The 10,399-nt window shown below is 38.2% G+C and overlaps 1 pseudogene; it reads left to right on the plus strand.

The window, feature by feature from the left end:
• The first annotated feature begins 8,684 nt into the window (after positions 1–8,684).
• Positions 8,685–9,302, plus strand: LOC129087577 (60S ribosomal protein L15-like; annotated as a pseudogene).
• The last annotated feature ends 1,097 nt before the right edge of the window (positions 9,303–10,399 follow it).

The following is a 10,399-nucleotide window of genomic DNA, read 5'->3' on the forward strand; positions in this document are numbered from 1 at the left end:
GCAATAATAGAGATACGGGCTGCTTGCTAGGTATCCTGGCTGTTCTCCATGGAGTAATTAATCTGCCTTTTCCTCTGTTGAAAAGGATCACATTTCAGTCCCAAAAGTACAGGACAGGTTTGGTCAAGGATCACCTCTCCCTCTCCCCACCCTTCTCTCCTACACACACAGATGGGCTGGGTGGCTTAGCAAATTGAATAGAACTTTATAGGTTGCTTTTTTTCCCCCCCTCAAAGAACTTGATGTAATTTGTAAAGTACAAAGAAAGCAGTTAGTTGCAAAGTAGTCAAGGAGCAAATAACACTGGAAACTGATTTGCCAGTTGCCTCATGTCTAAGCATAAGTCCAAAAAAACGGTTGGATACCACTGAGGCCTTTGGCAATTTTAACCTTCCATTTAACTCTTTTTTGATCTTAATGCTTAAAGCAGGCAACATCTGCCCACACATTAAATGTGGAATACTCCACATCAAAGGGCCTCTAATTATTGGAGATGTCTTCAGAACTTAAATTTCACCAGCTCAACTTGTAAGATAAAAAACTACCTTAGGGATAAGTACTGAATAAACCCACTAAACATTCAAAGACAGTAGCATGTCACGGATTCCACTGCTAGGAATATGCCCTAGAATCCTGAATCACAAGTTCAAAAGAACTTATGTACCCTTATGTCCATAGCAGCACTATTTACAATAGCAACATGCTACAAACAGCCTAAGTGCCCATCAGTAAATGAGCGGATCAAAACACTGTGGTACATTCATATAATGAAATACTATGCAGCAGAAAAAATGAAGGAGCTCCTCCCTTCTGTGACAGCATGGATGGAACTAGAGAACATTATGATAAGTGAAATAAGCCAGTTGCTGAAAGACAAATATCATATCATCTCACTTATAAGAAGATTCTAATGAACAAAATAATTTAATGAGCAAAACAGAACCAGAGGCATGGAAACATGGAACAGACTGGCAGTGACTAGAGGGGAGGAGTAGGGGGGTAATCATGGAAAGAAGGGGAAGGGACTAGTCAAAGAATGTGTAAAAATGACCCGTGGACATGGGCAGTGGTGTGGAGACTGACGGTGGGAGGGGGGGTTGGGCTGGGCAGAGGAGGGTAAAGGGGGAAAAATCGGGGCAACTGTAATGGAGTAATGATAAAAAATAAAAAACAAGGACAGTAGCATAAAGAAAGATGCTTGAAACAAATACACACTTACTTGTTTTCTACTTTATCTAAATAGAATGTAATAAAGCCATTATCTTAGCACGCCTACCTTGAAAGTTTTCAACTGGAAGTCACTACAATATTGGAGGTGGATATACTTCAACAACTTTCATCTAAGGCAAGAATATTAGTGTGCTGCAAGAATTTTCAAAACATGCAGTACCTGACTAATTAGTCAGAGCCACTGACCTCTTTTCCCTTAAGATTGTCAAATAAAGAAATGACAACAGCCAACACAACAATAACCATCTGTCTAGAATGAATGAAAATTATACTTTTTTTTTTGTCAAATTGGCAAATTATATAATGTATTTTTAGTGTGCCGCAGAATTTTAGTAATTAGCTTACGTGTGCCATGAGATGAAAAAGATTGAAAATTGCTGATCTAAGGATGTCAAAGCATCTAACAAAATGGGAGAACATTAAATCCAGAAAGAGTTTAAAACAGATGAAGTTCATTTTAGCAGAAAATATCACCCTTATAAAACTGTGTCTTGAAGAACCATGTTTTTTCATGTTTGTATCCAAGATACAAACATGAAAAATCTGGCACAATGCCTGCCTGGCACATGACAGATGCTCAATAAATGTTTGTGGAATTTCAGGAACAGTACTTAACAAATGTGTGGGGCAACCCTAGCTGTTGGTGTTTTGCTGTTATTTTAATGTCCTGTATTGTGTCAATATCTACCTTGACATAACAAGGGCAGAGATACCACCAAGTTAAGGCAGAGTGTAAAAGAGAAAAATGATCATTTCAATGACTTAGGTTTCTGATACACAGATTCACATAAGTAGTCTTAGAAAAACCTCTACCATTATCAAGCGCAGTCTTTAACCTCTGCTTAAACTCTTCTAATAACAGAGAACATAGCACCTCACAGGGCAGCCCACTGCAGTTTGGCGGTAGTTCTGATCATTATAAAGATCCCCCTCATGGAACCGAACTGTGCCTCCTGTAAACGAACCCTTTGGTCTTTTATCAAAGACTTCTTACTCTGTGAGGATCCTTCAAGCACTTGAAAAAAATTATTGCATATTCCTCCTCCTCCCTCCCCCAGGCAGAATATCCTTATCCAAGATAAATATTCCTGATTCACTAAGACATTGTTTGCAGACCCTCCTCCCTACTTTGGGCACATTCCTGTCTCTTGTACCATCTTTCCAACATAAAATACTAAAATTTAAAAACAATTTTTGGGCACTTTCTTTTTCCTACATTCATTTTCTTGGACATGCTTAACTCATATTAAGCTTAAAGCTGACACTTCAATTTTATGTCAACCACCATTAAGCAACACGGGCTTATCTTTTATTTGTATAGTTAATTTCTGTTTGTTTCAGAGTTTAGGACTTTATTCTTTGAATTTTTTCATCTCATTTTTTTGGGAAATGATTTTTCAAGCTGCCATTGCAGATTATTGAGACTTTGAATCTTGAGTCTGTTATTCATGTGACATGTGTATTATTAGTCCAACAGTGACATAAATACTAAACGGACCAGGGACTTCTTCCTGAATCATATTGTGAACTTCTCTGAGGCTTGATGCAGGTGGAAGTCACAGACTCTAAGTGCTTCAGCTGGGATTATCTGAGAATTCTGATGCCCAGAACTACCTAAATCTCTGTTTCCTCCAGGTTGAGTAGGAGCCAGTTTCAAACTGTGTGGGAACCTTTTCCTGCCTGGCATAGTATTTCATTTCAGCTTGAAGTACTGTTTTTGAATAAAACCTTAAGAGATTTCTAACTTTCTTTCCTTTTCTCCCTTAATGTAGATATGATTTTGTGCCCCCACAGCCTCTACTTCATTCTCACCCCCAAAGACTTTATTTTCTTCTTAAGAGATCACATTAATCCCACAAGAGAAAATACATTGGAGGGAACGCAGCCAAAACCACCGGAGTGGAAAGACAGACATATGTGTACAAGGAGACTACACTTCACATCTGGAAAATTCCTAAATCCTCTTTTATTTTTCTACCATTGGTATTCTTTTAACATAAAGCAGAGATGATGATTTGGAGTAAGTAGAAGCCATTAGAAAAATATAACAAAATGATGGTTTAATTAAACCTGGGAATTGGAGCTCAAGTCAACTAGGGATTATTTTTAACAAAATTTCCCAAGTCCTAAAGATTTAGAACATGGTTTACAGTTAGAGCTCACACTCAGAGATCTGCTATCTACAAGCTCTGACTTGCAATCAGAAACATTTATCTCATTTGGTTCAGACAAGGCCTGTGGGTGAGATCATTAAGGAATAAGTCAGGAGACTCTGAGCTTAGTCATTCCCTTGTTCTGTGCTTACGGGTAAGTCACCTTACTAGGTGGGCCTGTTCTAACGTTTGTAAATTGAAGTGGTATTGAATTATATCGTCCTGAAATCACTTTTCATTTTAACATCACCATTTTTCTAAAAAATTTTTTTTTAGTTTTTGAAGTTTATTATGTTTGTGATTATAAAATAACGTGTTCACAGAAGGAAAATTAGACAAAATGAAGAAGAAGAAATCTTTAATATCGTTGGCCAGAGACAACAGCTGTTAACAAATTTTGTGTATTTCCCTAATTCTATTTTCTGCTCATGCATACTTCCTCACAGTATTTAAGTACTAGTCACATTTATGATGCTTCTCACATAGAACTCCTCCAGCCTAAGTTTACATACCTTATGCTAAAGTGACTTCTTTCTGGCCACCAGACTCGAGGGTGGCCTGCCATTTGATTGACTAAGAACCTATGAGTTATAGTATGACTAAAAAAGACAAGCTAAGCCAGTCAGTTTAGGAATTTGGAATTGGAAGACTGAGAGGTGAAGCCAGTGAGCTGTGAGGGTCGGGAGTAAGCCTCCCACAAATGTATAATCTTGGTGTGCAGATTACGAGGTCTGCCCAGAAAAAGCCCAACTATTGTTAATATAATGAGAACAGTTTGTGTGACATTGACATAACCTGGCAGCCAAGGAGAGTGGACTGGAATGCACATGTGTGAACAATGATGACTTCACTGTACTAGTCAGTGGGGGCAGTAGACACAGGTGAGTGAGCCTGTGTACTGTGTGGTCATTGCATTTAAAATGACTGAGCCAGTGGAGCAACAATTCTGAATCAAATTTTGCATTAAGCTTGAACATTCCTCCATGGAAACTATTCAGATGATTCAGAAGGCTGCAGCTGTGGGCAACTGGTGATTGGTAGCTTTATCATGACAACACACCTACGCGTGCATCACGTCTCCTGCAGAGTTTTTTGGTGGAACTAATCACACGTGACTCAGCCTCCCTACAGCCCAGATTTGGCACCTGTGACTTCTTGCTTTTCCCGAAACTAAAATCACCTTTGAAAGGGAAGAGGTTTCAGACTGTCAATGAGATTCAGGAAAATACAACAGGGCTGCTGATGGCGATTGGGAGAACTGTGTGAGGTTCCAAGGTGTCTAGTTTGAAGGGTACTGAGGTGTCATTGTCCTATGTAGAATGTTTCTTGTATCTTATATCTTCATCAATAAATGTCTCTACTTTTTCATATTACATGGCTGGATACCTTCTGGACAGACTTCATATTTTAAGCTAAAGACAATTAGAGCCCAAAGATCTCAGGAATGTTTGCATGTTTGTTTGTTTTACCTCTCTCTTTCCTGCCTAAAGAGATTCGCTAGAAAGGCCTGAATGGAATCTAATCATATTCACCTATGAATTGTGTAACACATTGAATTGTGTGGTAGACAGGGAGGATCCAAGCAGAAATCTGTTTTGCTAGACTCCCCTTTGTAGCACCAGTTCTCCATGCCCCTACATTTAACACATGTTTGCTCTTTCTCATCTACCTATGAATTGCCTACCTCCCCCTTCTCAGTCCAAAATGACATATATACCTCATTTTGACTCATTGTTTTTGGAATTTTCATGCTTATGTGAATTCCCTGTGTGCACGTGTTAAAATTTGATTTTCTTTGGTTAATCTGCTATATGTTGTTTAAATTATATAGCCCGTCAGAAGAACGAAAGGGGTAAGGGCCAAGTTTCCAGTTTTTGACAGAGTAATGAAGCTGAGATGAACACAAATGAGATCTAACAGAACTATGTACAAACTGAAGTTATGAGACAGCAAAAACTATGTTTAAGGGTAGGAAATTGGCATGCTAGAGAGAGAAGTATGGAGCAGACATGCAGGGAGAAGACTCAACAAGGAAATGCAGTAGCATGAGAAAGGAATCTTATGCTCAGAGATTTTCCAGATTCAATTTTCAAGACATCTATCTGTCTTTGATTCCTGTGCTGCAAGACTCATGAGACTTTGGAACATGCACAAGCAAGCCCCTTTTGATCTGAGCTGGGTCAGTGTTACTTATCTTGTGACTTTGTTCAAAATATTGCTGGTTTTTAAAAACTTGTTTGTTTTCTTAGAGCAATTTGGTAAATTGCAGCAATATGGAAGACTCTACTTTTCTCCCTACTTAATCCTTCCAGAATTTGGAGGCTCTTAATGAGCAAGTATTATTATTTTCATGGCAATATATTTGTTTGAATGAATGCAATAGGAATCTGATCTTTTTCTCCAGTTTCCTATTGTGGATTTATTAGCCAAAACTTTGGCTGCAATTCCATGTTTGAAAGAGACATGCCTAGACTCTAAATGTCAGCAAAAAGCTTTAAGAAATAAAGACTGACTTGAGGCCAATGAAAGCCCCTTGGAGAAATGGCCTGGTACCTTCTTATTCATATGTTTCACAGCAGTATTTCCAGGTAAGGAATGAAGGTTGCTTTCCTGGGAGATGGCAAGGAATGAACCTCAAGACATTTTGGGAACCTCAAGAAACTTGAGGATTTACACACATCTATAGGCATTGTAGTCAACGTCTGATGGCAGCTGTGTAGCTTGTCTTCTCCCTCCTCCACGGCTAAAGTTCAATCTGAAAATTCCTTGTAACATTCTAGCCAAGTAGAGTTAAGAGAGCCTGCATGATCAATTGCTATTCCTGTTGTGTTCATGCAAATAATCAGGCTGAATTGAAACTGGACTTAATACAGTAAATGAATTGGCCTTGATTTGGCTCTTTAGGAGAAAAACTGTATTTCAAGAAAATCTATTATATACAATTGTGAAAATTAAACTCTAGTTCAGTTAATTATCTGTAAAATTTTATTTTTCACTTACGAACTAGACTAGATCCTGAATTTTTCTAGTTTTCTGAAATGTTCCAGTTACAACTATGTAACTTCCATAAAAACAGAAGCAAAATTGACAGTTGGAGACAGTGAAAAATTACAACAGTGGGTAATTCTAACCCACCCCACCATTCTTTTGACATTGTTTCTCTAAGTGCTGACCCTGCTAATGTGTAACTTGTAGATGAACAGAATGTTTATATATGTGTTCTAGGAACTAATGTCAAAAGATCCAGACTCCAACCTTCAGGCATCCCAGCTCCAGGAAATTTGCTGACCTTCAACTGTGGAGCCAGGACGATGTGAAGCCAGGGTGACTAAGCCAGGATGATGCACACCGGACCATCACTCACCTTATTGGAATGGACTGTGCTAGTCCACACGTAGAGAACTTTTCAGCCCCCTCCCTCAATCTCTTTGTTCTGTTCCCCTCGCCCTCCTTATAAAAGCCTCTGCCTCCATTGAGATGTGGAGATGGGCTTTGAGACGTGAGTCCCCCATCTTCTCAGAAAATGGTCTTTGTGACATGAGTCCCCCATCTTCCAGGTTGCCAGCACCTGAAAGTAAACCACATTCCTCAATACCTGCCTCTCAAATAATTAGCTTTCATAGCAGGAGACAGCCAGACCTGCTTTCAGTTACATGGACATACTGTATAAGATACCTAAATGACAACAAAATTGATTACTGTTAATACTGCTAATAGATTATTCTCTGGGTATTCAGAAATCTAAGACCTGTGCTTGCCCAAATGATTCACGAAGGATGCCAATATTCTTAAAACCCTTTTACCTGCCATAACTGACAAAACACACATACACACACATGTACATATACACACGAATGCACGCACACCAGCTTAGTTAGTAGATTTTAACATGGAGAAATCTAGCTTCCTTTTTTAAAAGAATCCCTTGAATACTGTTTCCTAACAATTTTTTTTCCTGTCAGTGTAACTCAGAATAAGGCAGGTAGGCATAGCTCCACCCTAACCTGCTCTAAGTCACAGGGCAAGAAAATCTGGGATAAAGGTCACGGTGAAATCCACATAAACAGGTTAGGCACACAGAAAAGGCACATGCACCTAAACCCTAAATCTACATTCTCTTTCTAGTGGAAAGGTAGAAAGATATAAAATGTCATGATTGTCTTTTGCAAGGAAAGCAGAAAGAGTATCAGCTTATAGATTGGCACCAATGCTTGGTAAAACCTAGATCAAGCTGTGAGGCATCTGGGCTCCATGCTCTTTTTCAAAATATAATATTGAATGCTGCTCTTTCTCGGTTTGGAAATTGCTCGGGGAAAGTCTATCACCTTCCCTCATACAAATTTCATTCACATGGTGACTTGAAAATTCTCCTATAACTCTCCTGTCCAACATAATAGGAAAATTAGTCTTTCTAAGCTTGATTTCTCCCAGACCCCTAAACCTACACCAATCCTATCAAAAATACAAAAGAGAGAGAAACCCCAAGGTATGATTAAAGCAGCAGGGGCATCTCTGAATGGGAAGCGGCCTTTCGTTGAATGCTTTGCCTTGTCTTTTTTCAGGGACTGGATGACAGTATGATTTAGTGAAACCTTCTATGAGACAAGAAACAAAGTTTTAGTGTTTATTTAGCATTATTTAGGAATGATCATGGTCCCATTTAACTCAAAGTTTAGTTCTGAAAAAAATTTGAGATGAAGTATATAAAAGCATTTTATTACATTTTAAGCAATTTACAAATAAAATGTTTTCTTTCACTGGAGGATGAAGTAAAAAAAGGACTAGAGAACGGAACAGATTGGAATATCGAATTTGGGTTCAATCTTATCTACTTGAACCTGGGCAAGTTCCTGACCATTCTGCATTTTGGTTTCCTCATCTATAATATGGTATTGCTGATGTATTATGGATTTTATCAAGGTTAAATATATTCTGTATAAACAATGCCTTTCTCAATAAGTTAATGAGAAGAAGGTTAAATAATGTTAATAAGGTGGTATGAATGTGGATATTCTCATCTTGTTTCTCAATTAAATGGAAATGCCTCTGGTGTTCCATAGTTAGCAATGCTTTGGTTACTGTTCTCTCATATCATGTAAACATTTTCCTGGAAAATCTTCTAATCAAAAGATAAGAAATGGTATTGATTTTATCTCCTTTCTGATATTTTAATTCTAGTTATAGATAGTATAAATAAATCTCTGTTTAGAAAACCCCAAGAGAATCAACTAATAAAACATTAAAATTAATTTTTAAAAGTTCAGCTTTCTGTCTGGCCGCAGCCACCAGGTAAAAGCCAAGATGGGCACTTCTATGTACATTCAGGAGCTGTGGGGGAAGACGCAGTCTGATGCTGTGTGCTTCCTTCTCGGTGCGCTGTGGGCAGCACCACCAGCTCTCTGTGCTCCACAGGCCCCACCCCCACCCCACCCAGCTGATAAAGTGTGCAGACTGGGATATTAGGCCAAGCAAGGCTATGTCATATATCAGATTCCTGTGTGCTGTGGTGGCTGGCTGCAAACGCCCTGTTCCTAAGGGTGTGACCTACAGCAAGCCTGTCCATCATGGTGTTAACCAGCTAACGTTTGCTGGAAGCCTTCAGTCCATTGCCAAGGAGGGAACTGGACACCACTGCGGGGCTCTGAAAGTCCTGAATTCTTACTGGGTTGATGAAGATTCCACATATAAATTCTTTGAGGTTACCCTCATTGACTCATCCCGTCAAGCCATCAAAAGGAATCCTGACACCTAATGGATCTCCAAGCTAGTCCTCAAGCACAGGAAGAGGCCAGGTCTGCTATCTGCAGGCGGCCAGCATCTGGCTTTGGGAAGGGCCTCTGTCCCACTGCAGTATTGGTGGTTCTCGCAGGTGCAGCTTGGAGAAGGCGCAATACTCTCCAGCTCCACCACTACTGCTAATATAAGGAATGTTTGTAAAGTTTACCTAATAAACAATTTAGGACAGTCAAAAAAGAATCTCAGTATGGTGAGCAGATTCAAAATAAATATTTAAAATTCAAAAGTTGTTCTATGTACTAGCAATAACCAGTTAGGAAATATGATGGAAGGGAAAAAATCTCATTTCTACAGCAATGAAATATAATAATAACTTTGATTAAAAATAATGTGGTACATTACATAAAGAAAAATTATAAATTTATTGTGATGGAACAGAGAGAACATTGGAACAGAGATGTTTTCTGTTCTGGATATGACAAACAAGTGTGATAAAGATGTCAATTCTTTGCAAAGTAATAGGTTTAATGTGTTTTCAATAAAGTTTCAAAAAAATAGAACATACCCAAAATAATTTTGAAATAGTGATAAGGAAAATCAGAAGTTCCTACAAATCTACAAAAATCAATATAGCATGCTATTGGGAAAAAAGAGAAAGTTCAGTGGCTCCAATACATGTAAGAATTTGCTATGCAACAAAGTGTCACATACTAACAGGTAAGGAATTAACTCTCCAATGTTAACATTAACACAAACTAGATAATTTAAAAAAAATAATCTACTTAGACCATTACCTCATCCTATAATCAAAAATCATTCATCCCATAATTATTTAAATTTTAAATGTAAATACTGATGCCAAAGAAAACTGGAAGAAAGGTCATACTATCAGGTCGCTCCAGTACACACACATACACACACGTAAATGTAACCATATATATAGAAAGAGATATAGCTATACTTACTTAAATGTCAAAAAGTATCATAATAATACAACTGGATGTGAGCAATTCCCAGGTTGTGGCATAATCACCTGCATTGTTCCACATCCTCTGCTTGCCCAGGAAAATGTTTTGTCAAACTTCACTACATTGTACGTGTGTCTAGTATTACACATTTTTTTCCCAGAGAGATGAGGACTGGTTTTCAGGACAAGTTTTCTAAGTTGCTATTCCCATCTTCTAGAACGTGTATGCAAATTTTCATAAACAAAAGTAAAAAGCCAACAGGGAAAATATTTCTTCAAAATCATCACAGGATTATTTATGCTTTTTTAAGTG

The sequence above is a fragment of the Pteronotus mesoamericanus genome, unplaced genomic scaffold (assembly GCF_021234165.1).
Source record: "Pteronotus mesoamericanus isolate MK-2021 breed Mesoamerican mustached bat unplaced genomic scaffold, CSHL_Meso_final contig_130, whole genome shotgun sequence".
NCBI classification, from domain to species: domain Eukaryota; kingdom Metazoa; phylum Chordata; class Mammalia; order Chiroptera; family Mormoopidae; genus Pteronotus; species Pteronotus mesoamericanus.